This window comes from Camelus bactrianus, chromosome 9 (genome assembly GCF_048773025.1).
Source record: "Camelus bactrianus isolate YW-2024 breed Bactrian camel chromosome 9, ASM4877302v1, whole genome shotgun sequence".
NCBI classification, from domain to species: domain Eukaryota; kingdom Metazoa; phylum Chordata; class Mammalia; order Artiodactyla; family Camelidae; genus Camelus; species Camelus bactrianus.
In genome coordinates this window covers 56,467,889-56,489,327 of record NC_133547.1, presented here as the reverse complement: position 1 = coordinate 56,489,327, position 21,439 = coordinate 56,467,889, and the positions used below count along the sequence as shown (strand labels likewise).

The window sequence follows — 21,439 nt, the reverse complement described above, 5'->3', positions numbered from 1 at the left end:
AATCATGCCTCCTCTGGGTGCAGCTTTGGCTGCTTGGATCCAGAATTGTTCCCTTTCCTTCTCTCCCTTAACTAAATCAAGTCTCTTCACTCAGAAGATGCAGTGCGGCTTTCTGCACACCTTAGCTGAGATTTTCGGCCACATTGGTTTTCCCTTGTTCTGATTCTGAGCTGCTGCATTCCAGGGGCTGCTGCCCGCTGGGCTTTTCATGTTTGAATATAAATGACTAGATACTGGCCTTGATCTCCAGCTCGGGGAGCATTTGGGAGCTAGGAGGGAAGCCCTCAAAATGTCCCAGACCTGCCACCGTGAGAAGAGCCTGCTCTCGGGACTGTTTTTGAGTTAGACACCAGAATTCATTACAGACGCTTGGCAGTAACCTGCCTGTTGCAGGATTGGCATCAAAATTCCATGGGATTTGAAAAAGAACAGCATAATAAATCAAGATGAAGCATAATAAATCCTTGATCTTGTGAAAGTATCACAGGGAGCTATAGTCGTTTTATTTTTGTTTGTGGTGAAATGGCTGAGATCGCCTAGGAACCAGTTTTTCTACCATCAAAAGACTTTGGTTCTTCAAGTTTGTTCTTAGGTCTTATTCGATCCTGTCAGTTCTATATGTGAGCAGAGAAGTATTTGGAGCCAAAAGTTTGAGTTTTTTACTCTCCCTGTAATGAGTGGAAGTTGCATAAATAAATCAGTTTTAAATTGAACAGAAGATCTTAGGCTGATAGATTTGACCACTCCCCTTCTCCTTCAGACTGGCTATGTTTCATCTGACCCGTGGGAGCCCTACTGTTTGCGTTCCTCTGTCTTCCACCCCAGCCCCGCCATACTTCTCCTGTCCCTCCTTTGCATTTACAAAGCCTAGCTGCGTAGAGAGTTTGGGCAGAGTTATATGACTAGACATCCTGGTTAAGTTGGGCTGATCCAGCTTTGCCTGTGCCAGGAGTTTGGAGATGGATCCTGTCCCCACATTTGAGCCCCAGGACCATGAAATCCACCTGAGTGCACCAGCCTCAGAAGAGTTGAGGAGTCCAGATGCCTGGATTTTAGTCTTGGCTGCACCCTTGATTTGGGGGAGGACTCCTGAGGCCATCTCTTAGTTTCTCCTCTCTGCCATGACAGTACTGGAGAGGGTAACTACACGAGGAGAGGGCTGAGGAAATGAGGCCAGAAGATCTCAGGAAGGCTGCCCAGGGCTGACCTCTCTTTTTGGGGGACATGGTGAATTCGGGCCTGCAGGGAAGCTCTGATGTTCCCGTCGCAGGTTCTGTGATGGCTTAGTCACAATTGACAGGGGGAGAGGACAAGAAGGGCCTGGGCAGTCACGTTGATCCTGCCCTCCAGTGTCACTTCCAGTCCACCAGCTTCCTTAACAGACTCCGTTGTCTCCCATCAGCCTGGTTTAGAGTGTTAATTCAAGGAAGCAGGTTTGTAACAGTTTCTTACCTGGCTGAGGCCTTTTAATGAAAATTGGCCTGAGTGTAGTATTTCCGTGAGGGGCCCCCTCCGAAGAGCCTGGCTGCGGAGACAGTGGAAGACGCTGGTTTATACTGTATTTCCCTCAAGTTAATCTGTGAAATTTAAAATTGGGTTATACTTTTGACAAAGTATCAGTGTTCTTGCTGTTAGGCTGCTCAGAAGGATCTAAGCAAACGTCTATTCAGTGACTTCAAAAGAATCGAGACAGTTTAAAGAACTTGCCTTGACAGTCCTGTTATATCTCATTTATAATAACATGCTTAGAACCTTATTTGTTTAAGAATGTCTTAGAAGGTAATGCCTTGTAGTTGTCCCATTAGGAAGCACTTGTTAGGGTATCAGAGGCAGACACCCCATGTCTCTACAGAACACGCGTTTCTTAGTCACGTGCAAGGTGCTACTCCCTCCATAGAACCTAAGCCTCTTGGAAGGCAGCTGGAGAAGTTCCCACCTACAGCAGCTCAAGGTCAATGCTTTGACCTTTTAATAAAGTTGACAGTTGCTAAAGTGAGATGAATTATTTATCAGAAAGAGCGGATTGAAAAAGCTAAGTAAAAGGGACTGCAAAGATGGAATATGTCTTTACCTTTTCATAATGGCTTTGGCCAAAGACACCTGGGTTCCTGTGAGAGCATCTCCCCACTGTAGGTGATGGAGGCTTCATAAGGGAGTCGGGGGAGGGTGCTGCACGTAGTCCATGGTGAGGTGTCAAAGGAGGAATCTTCTATGGTTTAACAGTCGGCTTGTGAATAACAAGTATCTCCTTGCCTTTTCTAGTAGGGGCTTTTTTTTTTTAAACAGGGTTATCAATTCTGAAAATATTTTTGAATATTTACCACGTGTGAGGCTTGGGGCTTCCCAAGTGCTTTAGGTTACCTGGGAATAGTACTGCCTTTCTTCAGGGTCAGAAGAACCCAGGGTCCTTCCTGAACTGAAGGGGGCTCACAGTCATTGCTAACTTTAAATCCGTAAGCCTTAGAATTAGAGGGAATCTTAGAGGCATAAGCCAGTCTCCTCGCTTTACAGGTGAAAAAATGAAAAAATGATTTGTCCCGAGTCACACAAGGGTTAGACGACAGACCCTTGATGAGAAAACACATGTTTTAGCTTCTTGCTTATTCCCTTTCCCACAACACAGGCAGCATGCTGGGCACTAGGAACCAGATGATCAGCAAGGCCATCCTTCAGGGAGGTCAGGAAGGGGCCTCCGTGAGGGGGATGCTCTTTCCTGGAGGCCAGTGGTAGATTCCAGCCTAGATTGGGATATAGACAGCCAGGCCCCTCCTGGTTATACTTTTACCTTATCCTCCATCATCTCTGACTCCTCTCCCACCCCACCCTTCTGGGTTCACCATTGGCCTTGAATAGGTGTTTATGAAATGTAGCTTTTTAAAAATATGTGGTGACATTTCAAGTATATGTTTTAAATTTCAGCCCTAAGATCTTGGTCTATTCTTGAAAGGATTTGAATTAATAAATGAATGCAGATAATGCACTGGTGGCTTTGAGAGTGGATGATGCAGTTTGAGAGTGGATGATGCAGTTTGTGAGGTCACTTTGTGATCTGAAGTTCTGCAGCTGTCAGGGAGGTGAAGACTTGCCCCCCAGCCACTGCTCAGTCAATTAGGGAAGGACCCGTTCCCATCAGAATCAGAATGAGAGAGGAGGAAACTCCAGGCACAAAGAGTCACTCTTTTGTCCTCAGTATGAAGTAGGGGACACATTGGCTGTGACCTCCCTGTGTGTGTCTGCCTCCTTCCTACCAGGTGGGACTAGAGAAGGAGTGGAGGTTGTCTCCCAGGTTAGGAATTTTGTTAAAACACGGGTCCATTCCCCATTATCCTTATAGTTCTTCCTCTGTATTTCTAGATCACCCAAGGGAATATAGGAGCATTATTCCTGAAAACTTCTCTCCTACCTTGAGTCTCACGTTGGCTAATCTTTGAGATAAAGGCCTGATTTTAAATGGAAAGCCAGTTGCTCTGTCCTTGATTGACAAGGAGGAGCAAGCCAGACTTCTGGTCAGCTTGTTGTATTCCTTCCTGCTTCCCCAACCCACTTCCCCATTTTGTTCTCCATTTTATCCTGAGGTCACTCTGCCTGGGTTGGGATCCAGCTGCAATCCCTCACAAAGTCTTACCGTCATTTCCCTGCATGTTGATTTCCTCACCTGTAAAGTAGAAATAACAACAGTGCACAGCACAAAGATTCAAGGGGTTAAATGCAATAATGAAAAAAAAGCATCCGGTACCCATGCCAGGCATGGCTCCCAATATGCAGGCCCCTGTTCTCGTTTTTCCTCCTCCCTCAACCCCCATCCTTCTGGGTGGATGGAACCGCTACATGAGCATCAGTCTCAGAGCTGCTATGTCAAGAGACTGGGGACTTTTCTGGCTGCTCTTGGCCATTCTTGCAGTACCTGGCACCCATGCATTACATCTGCAGGAGCTGAAGGGGCTTTTGGAAGGACTGACTGCCCTTCCTATGCCCCTCAGAGGGCCCAGGAGGCTCTTGGAACACCAGTTGGTGCCCTGGGCTCAGAGATGGCTATGCGGGAGGGCAGTATCAGTGACTTCAGACTGATGATTCTCTCTGGGCCTCATGGGAGGGATAGGCCTTGCTCAGAAGCTCTTGAGCCTTCAAATAAGGGAACAGGGAATGTACTTCCATGGAGAGAGAAACTATACAAGTCCCGTTGCTGTGGTAATTACAGTATTACACATGCTAAAGGCAGGTCAGCAGCGCTGAAAACAGAGAAAAAGGAAGCAAAAATGATAAGAAAGCCTGAGAGAGGCCCTGCACTGCTCTTGTCCAGGCTTGTCACAGGTTGGTTGTGTTAAGCAGCTCCCTGTGCAAACTACCCAGGTGTTTTCAGCCACAGTCATTCAACCAGGCCCAGACTGCTGGTTTTGCCTTCTTAGTAAGTAACAGTTTGAACCATTATGATTTTCCACGAGACCCAGGGATAATTGGGGTGGGGGTAGAAAGTGGGAGGACATAACAAAAACCATATTTTGTTTGGTTCTTGTAATTATGAAAGTAATTTGAGTTCTTCATCACAGAATCAAACAGTACAGAGTGCTGAAAGTGAAAGGTTGTGTCTCTTGTCCCGCTGCAGTCTCCCTGTCTGTGGTCACTAGGTAGCTGCTGTCAAGCCCAGGTGTGTCTGCAGGTGTGTGTCCATGCTTCTGCTTCTGCAAGCGTGTGTGGGTTTCTTTGCTTTCTAAGGGCGTCACACTCTACTTACTGTTCTGCAACTTGCTTTTTAAAATTCAATTTGTGGACAAATAAGTATACAGAAGTTTTGCCTTTTTATTTTGGCTAATAGCCCATCGTATAGATAGTCCCCAAATGATTAACCAGACCTCTATTAACCATGAAAATAAGAGTATAGTGTGAAAGCCACTTGCATCTTCTCCTCCATCAGGTGACTCTCCTCTCCCAGCTCTGTAACAGTTGGGAGGTATCACCTCTGGAGAAACTGAGTGGGAGTTTATGGACTTGGCCAGACACCAAGGAAGGGAAGGTGGGAGTGAGACGCCAGACCAGAGGAAGGAGGATCAGACTAGGGTCCGTACAGTACCACGAGGCTCCACACTTCCTTTCCTGTTCAATTCCAGAACTCCCAGGGTAGAGACAAGAGTTTGAAGAAATAGTTTACTGCAGAGAAAAAGATCTGTAAATACTAATGTTTGATCACAAATGAAAAAGCTCCCTGGCACTTCTATTACCAAAATCCCAAGATAAAATAGCAGCTAACCAACTCAGTAGTATATTGAGAACATATACAAACAAGTGCTATTTTCCCCCAAAATACAGGGATGGTTCAGCCCCAGAAAACCTTTCATATCAATAAACTGAAGGAGGGAAAACATGATCTCAGTGACAGAAAAATAATTTGATAAGTTCAGTAGCATTTTATGTTTTAAATTCTTAATAAAATAATGATAAAAAGGAACTTCCTTAATTTACTGAAGTTAGGTGTAACAAAAATCTGTAGCAAACATTAAATTCAATCGAGCAAACTGTTCAATTTAGTAGAGGTCCTGAACAACAGACTGAGGAAAGAAAAAGAAATTAAATGTAAGAATTTGACAGGAGAAACAGCACTTTATTTTCACGTGGTGTAATCAGATACAAGATGAATCTGTCAAATTAAATTATATTTCCCTATGCTAGCAATAATCAACTAGAAATTTAAGAAATAATAGTAGAAGAAAACATAAAGTTTCTGGTATTTAACTGAAACAAGAATATGTAGAACCTCTATGGGAAAGCCAAATAAATGGGAAGACATTCTGTATTCTTGCATGAGATCTACTGTTTTACAGATCATAATCTTCCTTTCACATTGATTTATAAACTCAGTGCTATTTCAGTTAAATATAGAGTGACAAATTACTCCAAAACTTAAAAGCTTTAAAAACAATAGTCATTCTCTCTCACAATTTTTGTGAGCCAATAATGGGGGAGCAGCTCTCGCAGGCATTTTTGTCTCTGGGCCTCCCATGAGGTTGCAGTCAGATGATGGCTGTAAATGGGACTGTCTCAAAGCCTTTTCCACTCACATGCTCAGTGCCTGGTCTGGGAAGACTCAAGCATTTGGGGCTTGGACAGCTGGGGATCCTTGAGCATCTCTATTTATGTGTAAGCTTTCCACGTGATCTCCCCAGCATGGTGCCTTCAGGGTAGCTGGACTGCTTACAAGTTGGCTCAGGATTCCCACATCCCTAGTCCCAAGAGAGAACCAGATGGAAGCCTTTTTTGACCTAGCCTTTGAAGTCATGCAGCGTCACTTCTGCATGTTACTGGTTCAGGTATGTGCAAAGTTCACTCTAGGTAGAAAGGAAGGGAACATGAATCCTATCTATTGATAGAAGAATGCTAATATCATTGTAAAAAGAATGTGTGGCATGAGACATATACTGGTGCAACCATCTTTGGGAAACAAAGTCTGCAAAAAGTACAGTCCCATTCAGAATTCTAACTGGATTTTTTTTTGGTAGAACTTTTATTCATAAGTTTATTTGAAATGATAAAGTCAAGTTTTAGAAAGAAAAAGGGGACTTTTGCACCAGATATTGTAAGCTACCAAGCTTTAGTACTAAAAGCAGTATGGTGTCTACGCAAGATCAGGTAATAGATAAAAATGGAATAAATATCTCAGAAATAAACCTATGTATATATGGGAACTTAATATACTATAAAAAGTTACCACAAATCAATGAGGAAAGGATGGATTGCTCAGTAGATCATGTTGGGAAAATTAACTTACTAGATGGAAAAACATAAACCAGATCGCCACATAATATCCCACACAATGGTAGATTCTAGAAGAATTGAAGGTCTAAACAAAAGTGGTAACACCACAGAATTAATAGAGGTCCACTATCCCTTATCCACAAATGTGAAATCCAGAAGGCTCTGAAAACCAAAAGCTCTTTCATAACCCACGTGGCAGTAAGACTTGAGGTGAGGCCATTTGTAATCATTTATTTATCCTGCTTAATGTGACTATCACACATTTCACTGTTTTTTCAAACTGTTAATATGAAAACTTTCAAACATTCAGTAAAATTGAAAGGCTAGTCCAGTGGGCACCCATATATCCACTGCCTGAGCTCAGTGCTTAACATTTTGCTGTATTTGCTTTATCTATGGGTGTATGTATATATTATTTCTTTTTTTTTTTTTTTTTGCTGAAACTTTTAAAATAATTTGCAAACATTCTGATACTTTATCTGTATATACTGTTCCATATAGGTATTACCTTAAGGAAAAGGGCATTTTCCTACAGAATTACAGTAGTCACATTTTTAAAAATTAACAGTAATTCCGTACTATCATCTAATACCCATATGCAGACTTCCCCAGTTATCCCCAAAGTGTTTTTCCCCACTCAACACATGTTTATTGAGCATTTGAACATTGTTTGTTTACTGTTCATTGAATAATGTTTAGTGAACATTATTGAGCACTTACTATTGTAAGTCACTATGGAAAATACAAAAATAAATTGGAAATGTTCGCTGTCCTCGGAAACAATCTAGTGTGGGAGAAGCAAACATAACACAAAAAAATATGATACAGGAAAGGCTGCAGTAAATGCCTATAATCCTGACAGAAATAAAACTCTACAGACACGAGGCAGAGAACCATCAATTCCTTCTGAAGGGGGCCCTGCTCCTGCTACAGCATGTTGGCAGAATGGCTGAATCCTCTTCCTGATCCTAACCCATTCTCTCTCCATTCAGACCTTAGAGTGATTCTCATTCAAGGGCTGTATGGCCTTGGAGAGACCAAAAATATATCTTTAAGTGGTTTTATTGAACCAGATCCAGCCAGGGTTCCTACACTGCATTTGGTTGGTATGTTTCTTTCATTTCTCTTGATCCAGAACTCTGTGTGTATGTGTGTGTGTGTGTGATTGACTTCTTGTGACAGCCAGAACCAATTGACTTGTAGAGTGTCCCTCATTCTGAATTGGTCTGATGGTTTCCTCAAGGTGTCATTTAACCTGTTTCTCTGTATACTGTCCTTTGTATTTCTTTATAAACTGGAAGCAAGGTCTGGATTAGTTTCAGTTTAAACATGTTTGGCAAGAATATAGAAGTTGTTGCTTCATACTTCATGTTGTATTTTGTAAGGAGACAAGTAATGAATGTCAGGTTTTTCCATTATTAGTTCTGTTAAGTTTGATTATTTGGTTAAGATGGTGACTGCCAGATCTTTCCCTAGTAAAAGCATTTTCCCCCCTTGCAGTTAGCAAGTTACTTACAGAGCAATTCATTGGTGACTTGCAAATATCCTGTTATCCAACAACCAAATTATTTTAATGTTCTAATGATAATATCTAATGGTTTTATTATCCATTGGTGACACTTGCCTGAATCAATTATTTCCTTGTTGGGTCATTTCAAAACTATTAATGTGAATAATATGTGGTGCTGTCCTGGACATTAATAGGAGTGTCCCACTACATCACCTTTCTTAGGTCTGGAACAATCTGAATTCCAAAATTCCTCTGGCCCCAAGGTTTGCAGATAAGGGATTATAAAAAAAGTAGAGAAAAGTACAGAATACCTTTGTGTCACAGGAGCAAGGAAGGACTTTGTAAAACACAAATAAGGGAAAAAACACAGATGGTATTTAAAGCTTTGAGACTCAGAATGGAGAGGATGTAGAAAGAGAATAACAGGGGGTCAGGAATGAGCTTTGAAGCACAGACCATTATTAAGTGGTTGGGAGGAAGGGGAGGGAACAGAAAAGGATACAGTGGGGTGAGAGGAGAACCGAGAGAGTACAGTGTAGAAGCCACATAAAGGAAGTGAGTCCCAGAGGAGGGACTGATACGATGACCTGGCCCTGCTCCTGTGGGAGCTCAAGTAGACGAGGACCAAAAGATGACTGATAGGTGTGGCAGGGTGGATGCCAGTAGTGCCCTTGAAAAAGCAGGTTTTTTTCATTCCATTTTATCTATATATTATTTTTTAATTGAAGTACAGTTAATCTACAATGTCATGTTAGTTTCCAGTGAACAGCATAGTGATTCAGTCATATATATATATTCTTTTTCTTATTCTTTGTCGTTATAGATTATTACAAGATACAGAATATAGTTTCCTATGCTCTACTGTAGGATCTTATTTATCTATTTTGTATATAGTAGTTTGTTTCTCTGCTAATCCCAAACTCCTGATTTATCCCTCTCCCCCTTCCCCTTTGGTAAGCATAAGTTTGTTTTCTATGTCTGTGAGTCTGTTTCTGTTTTGTATGTAAGTTCATTTGTCTCATTTTTTAAAGATTCTACATATAAATGATACCATGTGATATTTCTCTTTATCTGACTTAACTTCACTTAGAATTATACTCTCCATGTCCATCCATGTTGCTGCAATAGCATTATTTCCTTCTTTCTATGGCTGAGTAGTATTCCATTGTATAAATATACCACAACTTCCTTATCCATTCATTTGTCAATGGACATTTAGGTTGTTTCCATGTCTTGGCTATTGTAAATAGTGCTGCTATGAACATTGGGGGTGTGTGTATCTTTTCAAATTGTAGTTTTCTCCAAATACATGCCCAGCAGTGGGATTGCTGGGTCATGTGGTAAGTCTATTTTTAGTTTTTTAAGGAACCTCCATAATACTTAACATAGTGGCTGCACCAAATTACATTCCTACCAACAGTGTAGAGGAAGGTTCCCTTTTCTCCACAGCCTCTCCAGCATTTATCATTTGTGGACTTTTGAATGATAGCCATTCTGACTGATGTGAGGTGATACCACGTTGTAGTTGTGATTTGCATTTTTCTGACAATTAGTGATATTGAGTATCTTTTCAAGTGCCTCTTGGCCATCTGTATGTCTTCCTTGGAGAAATGTCTGTTTAGGTCTCTGCACATTTTTGGATTGGGTTGTTTGGGAATTTTTTTCTGTATTATTGAGCTGTATGACCTATTTGTGTATTCTGGAAGTTAAGCCCTTGTCAGTTGCATCATTTGCAGATATTTTCTCCCATTCCATACGTTGTCTTTTGTTTTATTTATAGGTTCCTTTGCTGGGCAAAAGTTTGTAAATTAGGTCCCATTTGTTTATTTTTGTTTTTATTTCTATTGCTTTGGTAGACTGACCTAGGAAAACATTGCTATGATTTATGTCAGAAAATGTTTTGTCTATGTTCTCTTCTAGGAGATTTATAGTGTCTTGTCTTACGTTTCAGTCTTCAAGCCATTTTGAGTTTATTTTTGTATATGGTGTGAGGGAGTGTTCTAACTTCATTGATTTACATGTGGCTGTCCAGCTTTCCCAACACGACTTGCCAAAGAGATTGTCTTTCCTCCACTGTATATTCTTGCCTCCTTTGTTGAAGATTAATTGACCACAGGTGTGTGAGTTTATTTCTGGGCTCTCTATTCTGTTCCATTGATCTATATGCCTGTTTTTGTGCCAATATTAAGCTGTTTTGATTACTGTAGCTTTGTAGTATTGTCTGAAGTCTGGAAGGGTTATGCCTCCAGCTTTGTTCTTTTTCTTCAGTATTGCTTTGGCAATTCTGGGTCTTTTGTGATTCCATATAAATTTTAGGATTATTTGTCCTGTTTCTATGAAAAATGTCCTGGATAATTTGCTAGGGATAGCACTAAATCTGTAGATTGCTTTGGGTAGTATGGCCATTTTAACAATATTAATTCTTCCAATCCAGGAGCATGGGATATCTTTCCATTTCTTTAAATCATCTTTAATTTCCTTTATCAATACTTCATTGTTCTTAGCATATGAATCTTTCACCTCCTTGGTCAGGTTTATTCCTAAGTATTTTTTTATGTGATTTTAAAAGGGATGGTTCTTTATTTTCCTTTTCTCATATTTGATTGTTAGTGAAAGAAATGCAACAGATTTCTGTATGTTAATCTTGTATCCTGCTTCCTTGCTAGAGTTTATCAGTTCTAGTAGTCTCTGTGTGGAGTCTTTAGGATTTCTATATACAGTATCATGTCATCTGCACATAGTGATAATTTTGCCCCTTCTCTTTCAATTTGGATCCCTTTTATTCCTTTTCTGGTCTCATTACTATAGCTAGGGCTTCCAATACTATGTTGAGTAGAAGTTGTGAGAGTGGGCATCCTTGTCTTGTTCCAGAGTTTAGTGGAAAGGCTTTCAGCTTGTTGCTGTTGATTATTATATTGGCTGTGGATTTGTCATAAGTTGCTTTTATTATGTTGAGATATGTTCCCTCTATACCCACTTTGGAAAGAGTCTTTATCATGAATGGATGGTGAATTTTATGAAATGCTTTTACTGCATCCATTAAGATAATCATGTGGCTTTTGTCCTGTCTTTTGTTAATGTGGTGCACCACACTGATTTACATGTGTTGAACTATCTTTGTGACACTGGGATGAATCCAACTTGATTGAAGTATGTGATCTTTTTTATGTGTTGTTGGATTCGGTTTGCTAATATTTTGGTGAGAATTTTTGCACCTATATCTGTGAAAGATACAGGCTATAATTTTCTTTTCTGGTAGGGTCTTTGTCTGGTTTTGGTATCAGGGTAATGGTGACTTCATAGAATGGGTTTGGGAGTATTCCATCCTCTTCAATCTTTTGAAAGAGTTTGAGAAGGATCAGTATAAGTTCTTTGTATTTTTGGTAGAATTCCCCAGTAAGCCATCTGGTCCTGGACTTTTGTTTGCAGGTAGCTTTTTTAAAATTACAGATTCTATTTCACTTCTAGTAATGTCTGTTCAGACTGTCTATTTCTTCCTGATTCAGTTTTGGTAGACTGTATGTTTATAGAAGACAAAGCAGTTTTGATGGAGTGGTGAAGGCAAAAGTGATTGGAGTGGGTTTAGGGTGAAAGGGAAGAAAGGTGTTAGCGAGCATAGACAACCTTTTGGAAGAGTTTTTGATGCAAAGCCATGAAAAGAAATGGGGAGATAACTGTCAGGCGAAGCAGAGTCAAGAGAAGGCATTTTCCCAGAGTTGGAGAAATATTAGCATATTTGTTTGCTGATGGGAATGATCCAGTAAAGAACAAAAAAGTAAGAAAGTCATGTAGCCAGAAAGGCAACCCACATGTTGCATGCACACCTGTAAACAGAGGATGCACATAATGTAGATTTAAGTGGTTGCTCCCATGGGAGAAGATCTGCAGGAAGGAGACTGGAAGGACCATTGGTGATGAAAGGAGATAAAAGAGAGGCCCCGCTTAAATTGGTGTGCTGTGTACTGTGCAGTGCAATCCAATCAGCCCTTGCACCTGAAGATTGAAACTAAGGTGGAGGAGGAACAGCCTGACATTTTGCAGTAAAACCGGTCAGTCAGCTTCCACTCACAGACATGTGAGGGTAAAATAATGTTATTTGCAAGGTCTCAAAATGTGAGGTAGTTAACAACACCTACCTCTGGGGAGTTGAATTGGGGACTATTACTTTTTCCCTTAGACCCTTTTGTAATAGTGGTTGTTGAAAGGTATCTGTGTCTTAACTAAGCACTTTTATTTTGTGAAAATTTACCCAGCAATGAAACTGGACAAGTGCCCAAGATGCTCAGATGATGCCAGAATGCAGTGTTGTTTCTAATACTGAAAAGCTGAAGACATGCTAAATGTCTAGCTGTAGGAAATTAGCTGGATAAATTATATCTCCATACAGTAGAATCCTTCATAACCATCTTAAAAGAAATGAGGGAGATTATATTATTTCCATGGAAGAAAATGTGTTTTAAAATGAAAAAAGTAGACTTCAAGGTAGTGTAGATGTTAAAAAAAAAAAAAGTCTCAACATATAAATATTTTAATCCAGAAATATATATTTAAAATAAAACCCCTTTCTGCACTGGGAAAGGGGAGGGTCACATAAAACTAGCCTAATAGTTTCAAGTTGAGTGCCAGCGTTCCCCAAGAGTACAGTACTCTGGGAAAGCTTTGGGCTGGAGGAGGGTGGCAGTTAGAATTGGTGAACATTTTATAATATGCTCAAGTGATTGGGGGAAAAACCCATAAGCCTTATGCCATCCCCAACAGTGGAAAGAAAGATGGTGCCTTGCCAGGCTGAGAGGTTTCACTCTGTGGAGGGCTGGCAATGGGGCAGCTGTGCTCCTGTGACAAATCCATTTCTCAGGAGGCCAAGTTGGGTTCTAATCCATACCCGCTGTTCCTTTTTCATGGAGGGTCTAGTTGACTGGTTTTCCTTGTTAAAGTCAAACTCAAACATTTGTCAGTCCAAAAAGTTAAAGACTAGTAATCTAGTTTTGGAGTGTGACCTCTGGGGGAAGAGTGCCCCAGGTGAGTGTGAGGGCCTCCAAAACCAGCCTTGGTTGTGAGTGAGATCAAGGATGGTTCTAGGGTCTGGGGTCTGTACAGCAAGCTTCACATCTTCAGCCATGGGTCCTCCTTCCCTCCAGGGCATGAAATCTCCCTAATCCAAGTTTAAGAGTTGGCTCTGGTGGCTAGTGCTGTAAGAACACACTTCTCTTTTCACCAGAGTCTATTTTCTGACTTGTCTGGCCCTTTTTCCTCTTCTGTACAGTGGATCTGAAGCTCCTTCACTGAGTTATTTTGGGTGTCCTCAAAAAACACGAGGGGCCACTCCCTCCTCCCTGGTTTCCTTCGGCGAGTGGATGGAATCAAGCTGATGCCTGAGGAAGACCAATGGGGCCAGAGAATGGGGGCAAGAGTTGCTTCACAGATAGATGTCTGCAGTTTGGGTACTTCCTTTGTGTTTTTGTTTTTTGTTCTCGACCCCAGAGATATGTGCTGTAAATACTATTCTTAGCTGCTCCCTTTTACGTCCAGTATCCACCATATTTGCACACTTGTTTAAGTGTGGGCCCTTAAATGTTATTTTCCCTCAAGGCTCAAACTTGCATCTGTATACATTCTCCTGGAGTGACCTTATCTGTTCCCATGGCTTTTTTTTTTTTTTTTTTTTAAACTATTTCTGGCCTAATTCATCTCTCCAAACCAGATCTTCCTTCTGGGCCTAAGTTCCTCACACCAGAAACATCTGATACCTCTATTGGCATTTCCCTCAGATTCCCCAAACCTGATATGTCTCAGACTGAACCATCTTCATCCCTGCCCCCTTTCTATTACCCATCCTCCCTCTGAGATTCATGTCTATGAAAACCACTGTCTACCCAATTTCTGAAGCCAGAAACCTGAGCATCATTGTTAAGTACTTTTGCACTCATTCCTCTGACTCCTAAGATAATAAATCCAGGAGAATGAACCCTTTGGAGATCTTTTTAATCCATATACTCTTCCATCAAGATTGGGCACAAAATGTAAGGAGACACCAAAAAACTCAGTAAGCAAGATAAATAATTGTTCAGAGTTGGGTCGACCATTTGTCCCTTCTGGATTCTGAGTCCACCAGATGGTCCATGGGGCAGCCAGTCTAGAGGCCCCAATAGCACAGGGACCTTAATGTTTACCAGGGGTTGGCACAGCAGCAGCAAAGGCTGGCCCAGGCCTGCTTCTCTCCATTCAAACCACCTTTAGCTCAAATGACTGGCAACCCCCTGACTACCCTGCAAGCTTTCAGTCTACCTCAGTCCATTTACTGCACTATGCCCAGGGCAGTATTTCTGAAATGTAGTCCATCTCAGAATTGTTGGGTAGTTGTGTAGTATCTGTGGAATGATGTACTCATATCCTCAGTGAGCCTTACAAGACCTTATTATATCTGGTCCCTCCTTAGCACATTAGCTTCCACATTTTTTTTGCCACTCTACTTGTTAATATTTTTTTAAAAGGAAAACTTTTTTTAAATTGTGATTTAATGTACATGCAGAAAAATCCTTATATTACATCATACATGTGATGAATTTTGATGAATTTTCACATCTTGACTTACAATAGCGTAGATGTGTCTTCCTCGTATTTGTATTTTAAGTGGATGGGATCATATAGAACGTGTCTCCTGTCTGCTTCCATCACTCAGCAGTATGTTTGTGCTACCAGGATAGTTATAGGCCTTCCCTTTGCTTTGCTTTAATAGCTTTCCTTCATGTGGAGATGCTGTGCTTGATGGATCCACTTGTTCTTATACTCGGTGGAGATGCGTAACAAAATGCCCCCAAGACTGAGAGGCGTAAAGCCACTATTTACTTATTTTTAATTTTTATTTTCTATTGACGTGTCATCGATTACAATGTTAGTTTCAGGTGTACAGTAAAGCGATTCATTTATACATATAAAACCACTATTTATTATGCGCGAGGCTTATGTGGGTCAGGTATTTGCCCAGGGTACGGCCGAGCAGCTTATCTCTGCTTGGTGGTATCTGGGGCCCCAGCTGGAAGACGGGAAGGCTGGGCGCTGTCCTTTGATGGCCTCTTCATTCATGTATCTGGCTCCTGCCTGAGACCTCAGCCGGAATGCTGTTGTATGTGGCCTCTGCAGGGGTCTGGCTGTCCTCACCGCATGGTAGCCGGGTTCCCAGGGTCCTCGGAGGATGCTAGGCTGGATCTTTGGTACGGCAGCCTCCCATGTCAGAGCATTTTGGCTGTACTTAGTCGGTCAGGACAGTCACAAGCCCACCCCGGTTCAAGGGGAGGCAAAATAGACTCCGGCACTTGAAGAAGAACGGCAAGGTTCTGGAAGTGCATGTGGGACTGGGAACAGTCCTAAGGCCATTTTTGGAAAGTACAGTCCACTGCACAGTTCAGCTGGTGATAGGTGTCCATCTCCCCTTCTAATCCAGCCACACTGATACTCTACTTAATTCTTGGAAGAACAGCCTCTCTGTCACCCCCAGGCTTTTGCACATGCTGTCTCCTCTACCTGGAACCTTCTCTGTTTCCTTCCTTACTTCTACTCCTCACTCCAGCTGCCTGGCTGGCTCTTGCATATTTTTTAGCCTCAGCTTAGCTGTCCCTTCTGAAAGGAAGCCTTCCCTGACATCACTGCCACCTCAGCCTCTGGCCCCCAGATCTCAGTGAGGGCTCCACTTGCAGTTCCATTTGGTACCTGGTCCTCTCTCTGTCACAATAGTGCTTGTGAAGTGGTACACTTGCCTGTGTACTTGTGTGTATCCCCCATCAGAGTGTAGCTCTGTGAAGGAGCTCTTTCTGCCCCATATGCTAATCAGCGCCTGGCACTTCGTAACCCTCAGTAAAATGTAGAAAATGGATTCAGCCTTCAGTGTTCACCCACTAGAGACAATGGTGTATGCACAAAATTGAGCACTAAGACTTTAATACATAGGATTAACTGTATTCTAAGACACACACAAGCAGCAAGTATTAGAGCAGGGAGAAATTTCATTTAGATTTAGATTGTTCTATCAGACGCCCTCCTTTTGCAGGTAAAAAATATAAACATAGCTGTGGCATGAGTCACCCAAGCGGAAGCCGGTGCCTCGGGGCCAGCAGTTGCAGGCTCACACTGTGAGGGGAGGCATTGCAGTGGATGGGGCTCTAGCCTTCACCCTGGAGATGCTGGGACCATGTTGGCTCAGTGATGAAGCCCAGGCGCTGCCATTCATCACGCCCTTCCTGGGTGCCCGCAGCAAGACGGAGTGAGGCATCCTTTTTCAGTCACCCTGCTCTCTCCATCCCCAGTCCCGGACCATTTGTCAGCCAGTTACCTAGTTGGTGAAAGAGGCAAGTTGAGACCAGTCTTCTCTTCACAAGTTGATCGGTGGCTGGCTTTTATTAATAATGAGGTTTTTTTCCCCCTTCTCTTGTATTTCCTCCCTTTTTTAGACCTCCCTCTGGTGCAGAGGGCTGAGTTAACACTGATGCTCAGTTTGTGGCATAGTGTCGTTGGTCTGGGTAAGGCGGTTCTCTTGGTTTTATTCATCTGTAGGCGGACTTGCCTCCCTTTTATTACCGTTCTCCATTCCCTGCCCTCCGGAGCTGACCCTGCAGATGTGCTTGATGTATATTCCTTTACTGGTGCGTTAGGAATTGTTGTTTTGTGTACATCTATAGAGTGTTTATTTTTGGCTTTGGAGTTGGATTTTAGTTGATCGAGTACATATGTGTTTACCTGAGATGGCTTGGTGCTCCAGTCCTGTTTGTATCTTTACTCAGATCTGTCCTGTGTATGGGTTTAGTCCATTGCTGATGCCTGCTGCGGACCACTTCAGGGTGTTCACAGTGCCTTCACCCGCTCCTGTTCATCCTCTGGGCTGCCTGCAGCTCCCTGTGCCCCACTCCGTGCTGTGGTGAACATCCTATGCGTCTTCTGATTGGCTTGTGGGAGGATTTCTCTGGGAAACATACCAGAAGTGGCTTGCTGGATTATAGAGCAGTGAACTTTCTCAGATCATTTCTTCTGACAACTCAAAAGAGGTGATTGTGTCCCTTTTCTCTTTCTGTTTTCTCCCAAGTGCTTGGAAGATAGGTTGCTCAGACCGCCCCAGCTTTTAGCCTGGCTCTGGAATCTTAGTGATACCATCCAGAGAACAGACGAAGGTTGAGGCTTTATTCTCTTGTGGGTCAGTGTGAAGTTGGAGTTCCTTTACTCTGAATTGTTAAAACTCACGCTGCTCCTTCTGTGTCCACGTATAAAATGAGCTGTGACTGCTGAGGACTGTTCTGGTGTCCTGTTGTCTGTGACTTTTTCTAGACCTCTTGTATGGAGGCAGCATGGTGTAGTAGAAGGAAACCATATGGTGGAGTCACACCGGCATTAAGTGCATGTTTGCATCTCCATGTGCGAGAACGTCCTGACCATGAGCTGGACTCTGTGGTCAGCCCACACGATGGGTGTGGAGGGCTTGCATGCAGGCAGACAGCACAGTGCCTATCTGGGGCCCATTCCTGTTCCCCCTTCTTGACTCCCTTACTTAGGAGACACGAGAGCCTCCAGCAGGAGTGTTGAGAGAAAAGAGCACAGTGCTTCGTGAGTTGGTGTCTGAAGAGTGTTGCGCTGCATTAAAACCTTTGGAATCACTTTGTGAAATATTTATGGATAGACTGTATCAGAAATTTGCTTCAAGATAATCCAGATGTGGCAGGTGGTGGGGTGGAGTAAAGATGAGGCTACCATATAACTTGTCCAGTCCCAGGCAGGCTTGAGACTGAAAGAGGGAGCTGTTAATGACACCAGGACAACAAGCTTAAAACCTGATTGTCCCAACAAACCAAGACATGGACACCCCAGGGGAAAATGAGTTGATCACTGTTGAAGCTGGGTGCTGAGTACTTGGGAGCTTATTATATTGCACTTTTTGTTTGTCTGAACTTTTTCATAATAAAAAGGTTTTGTAAAAGGATATATAGCTATCAGACTGCTGAAGCATTTGGAAGCCCCCACAGTGCAGGGGATGGCTGTTGGGTTCCTAGGCAGCCCTGCCTGGGGTAGAAAGCCCCGGGTCACCCCTCTGGGCACTTCATGTTAGGGCAGGGTTGGGAGAAGGGCCCTGCCTTCTCTCGCTGGTAGGAGGAATGAGAAACTTCAAGGGTGTTCTAGCTGAACATGACTTGGTTTGAGGGCAGCAGAGGGGAAGGGCTGATCTTTTTCCTGCCCCCAGAACTTTCAAGACCTGCCCAGGTGGCAGCTGCAGCAGATGCTTTCACATTCGCTACCCACCACAGTGCTGGTGGCGGGGTGCCTGCAGGCTGTGCACATGCACATGTGATTATTATCCACACCCGAATCAGAACCCGGGGTTGGGCAGGAAGCAGCATGACCGCAGTGGGTTTTTAACCGACATTCTGTCTTACACACACCATATCATCCAACTGTACCCTTATTGTGGTGTGGCAGTTGCTTAAGGTTGGAATGTAAAAGGTAACCTCTGCTGGGAATGGACTCAAATAACAGTCTGACATACCCTTAATTTGTCATCTCTTTCCAGTTATACGGCTGGACCTTTTGCACACGGTTCCACAGAGTGCGATATTCATTCACCCAACAGATGTTTCCAGGAGCCTATCTGTGCCATGCTCTGGGGACAGAGCAGTAAAAGTCTGCCTTGAAGGAGCCTATATTGTAATGGGGGTGACAGCAGGTGCAGTGTGGTGAATGCTAAGAGGAAAATAAAGTGCATTGAGTAGGGAGTGGACAGAGTGGTGGCTGTTTTAGATGGGTGGTCTAAGGTGCGAGGGAACTAGCAGAGAGAGGCATAATGGGGGATTAAAAAGCAAGTGCAACAGCATGGGGGTGCAAGGCGGTCACCTTTCTCACATGCTGCTGATATCAGAGAACTGACTTTCAGAATACCACCATGTGGAAGTCATTGGTGACCTTGACAAAGGGCGATTTTGAGGTTTGGAGTAGTTCAAGAGAGAATGGAAGGAGAGGGAGGGAAGGCCATTGCAGACAACTCTTTGCAGGTGCTTTTCATTGTAAATGGAGCCATTGCTAAAAGTGCGGGTGGGATAGAGAGAGTATTGTGTAAGGTGGAGACTAGCACTTGTACGCCAATGGAGTAGAGAGGGAAAATGCATTTTTTTTTTAATTTTTGGGGGGGTGGGGAAGGTAATTAGGTTTATTTATTTATTTATTTAAATGGATGTACTGGGATTGAATCCAGGACCTCCTGCACGATACGCACTCGCCCTACCACTAAACTATACCTTCCCCCACCAGGGAAAATGCATTTAATGGAACTTGTAAGTGGCCCTCTGGTATGCTTTAGCAAATATAAAATGAATCTGATGGTGAGGAAGAGCCCTGGGGGGCCTGGTTCAGTTTTCTTTTTCCACTTGGATTTCCCTCTTCTCCATGCCAAAAGTAAGTCACAAGTGTTTGGACTGTTGTCAAAATATGTTTTAACCTGCTTTAATCTTCTATTTATAATCCTTCTCTTGTTACACAAATGGATCTGAACTTTGGGTTTTAAACCCTAACCCCTTTGACAGTCCTTAACTCTACAGATTCCTTCCCAAGGAAAACCCACCTACTGCAGAACGTGGAGTGTTGTTTCAGAAGTCTGACGAATCCTCTGACGTCTGTTCCAGAAGTGTCCAGATCAAGAGGCTGCATGTCAGATCCATTCACTGCACCGTCAGTCACTTAAGGCTCTGAAAATGGCAGAAAAATGAGAGCCCTGTGGCCTTGTCTTCTCTCTTCTTCCCTGGTAGATCATCAGTTCCTTGAGGGTAGAAATTATATTTAATGTTTTGCCATGTTTCCTCACCACTTAATAACTGGAATAACGATGAGTGTATAGACAGACTGACTCAGTTGGTTGCTCATCCTACTTGAGTGTGGCGGCAGATAGCTAGCTGTACAATTTTCAGTGATGCCCCAAAGGAGGGTGCCATGCTTCGGTAATTTTCAGTAGAGCCAGGGAGCCCCAGTAGCATCCCCCTTTTAAAATTTGACCCTTTAAGAAAATAACCACATCTCCTATATTATTTTATATTGGTTTCCTATTACTGCTGTAACAAATTATCACAACCCAAATTTATTCTCTTACATTCTTGGAGGTGAAAAGTCTGAAATGGTCTTACTAGGCTAAAATCAAGATGTTGTCAGAATTACAATTTTTCTGGAGGTTCCAGAGGAGAACCCATTTCCTTGTCTTTCCCAGGTTCTAGAGGCCAACTGCTTTCCTTGGTTCGTGGCCTTTTCATCCTTCTTCAGAGCTAGCAGCTAGCATCTTCAGATCTCTCTTTGAGATCTGCTTCCCTGATTCTGCCTCCTTTCCCTCATAAGGAGCTTTGTGATGACATTGGGCCCCCTTGAATAATCCAGGATAGCCTCCCATTTAAAAATCCTTGATTTCACATCTGCAAAGCCCTTTTCACCATACAGGATAACATTTGCAGGTTCCAGGGACTAGGATGTGGACATCTTTGGGGGACCTTTATTCTGCCAACTACACTTTTCTATAGCTGTTTACACATAGGTTTTCATTTAGTGGCTAGATTGGTAGTTATTCCTGTTTTACAGATGAGAAAAATGGAAGCTCAGAGAGGTTAGGTTACTTGCTCTTGGCCCCAGAATTCATGACTTGAAGGCTGGAATTCTAAGTCCAGATCCACCTTGTTCCATTCTGTTTGGCTGCTTGTGTTTTCATTCTTACTTCTTCCATGGATTTCAGTAAGTGATATTTGTCAATATTTAGGTTCTTGATGGCCAATATTTGGGGAAGTTGATGTGCTGACTGAAAATAAGGGGATGTCAAAATCTAGGTAAAAATAGTCATCAAGGCAAAATAAGCGAAGAAGGAATTCCTGGTTTACATAACCTTCCCATCTCATAAACATACATGAGTCCAGTATAGAGACTTAATATTTTGGCTTAATATTTTGTCCACTGACATGCCCTTGATTTTAATGTTACAGCATATTACTCATAATTTTGTTTGCCAGCCAGCCAGATTACTTAACATTAGGAGATTCCTGACTTTCTTAACCGTGAAACTATTATGAATAAAGATTTAGGCAGTATTGCCATGTTCCTTCCACATTGGAGTCTCTTCCTCTGCCATCCTGGCTCCCCCACCTCCCCCTCTCTCATTTTTGCCTCCCAAACTCCAGGTTG

At 42.7% G+C, this 21,439-nt stretch overlaps 1 protein-coding gene across 4 annotated transcripts in view; it reads left to right on the top strand.

Annotated features, from left to right (window-relative positions):
* The window catches only part of ZNRF1 (zinc and ring finger 1), a 90,357-nt gene that overhangs the window by 43,277 nt on the left and 25,641 nt on the right, over positions 1-21,439 (top strand). The window lies entirely within an intron of this gene.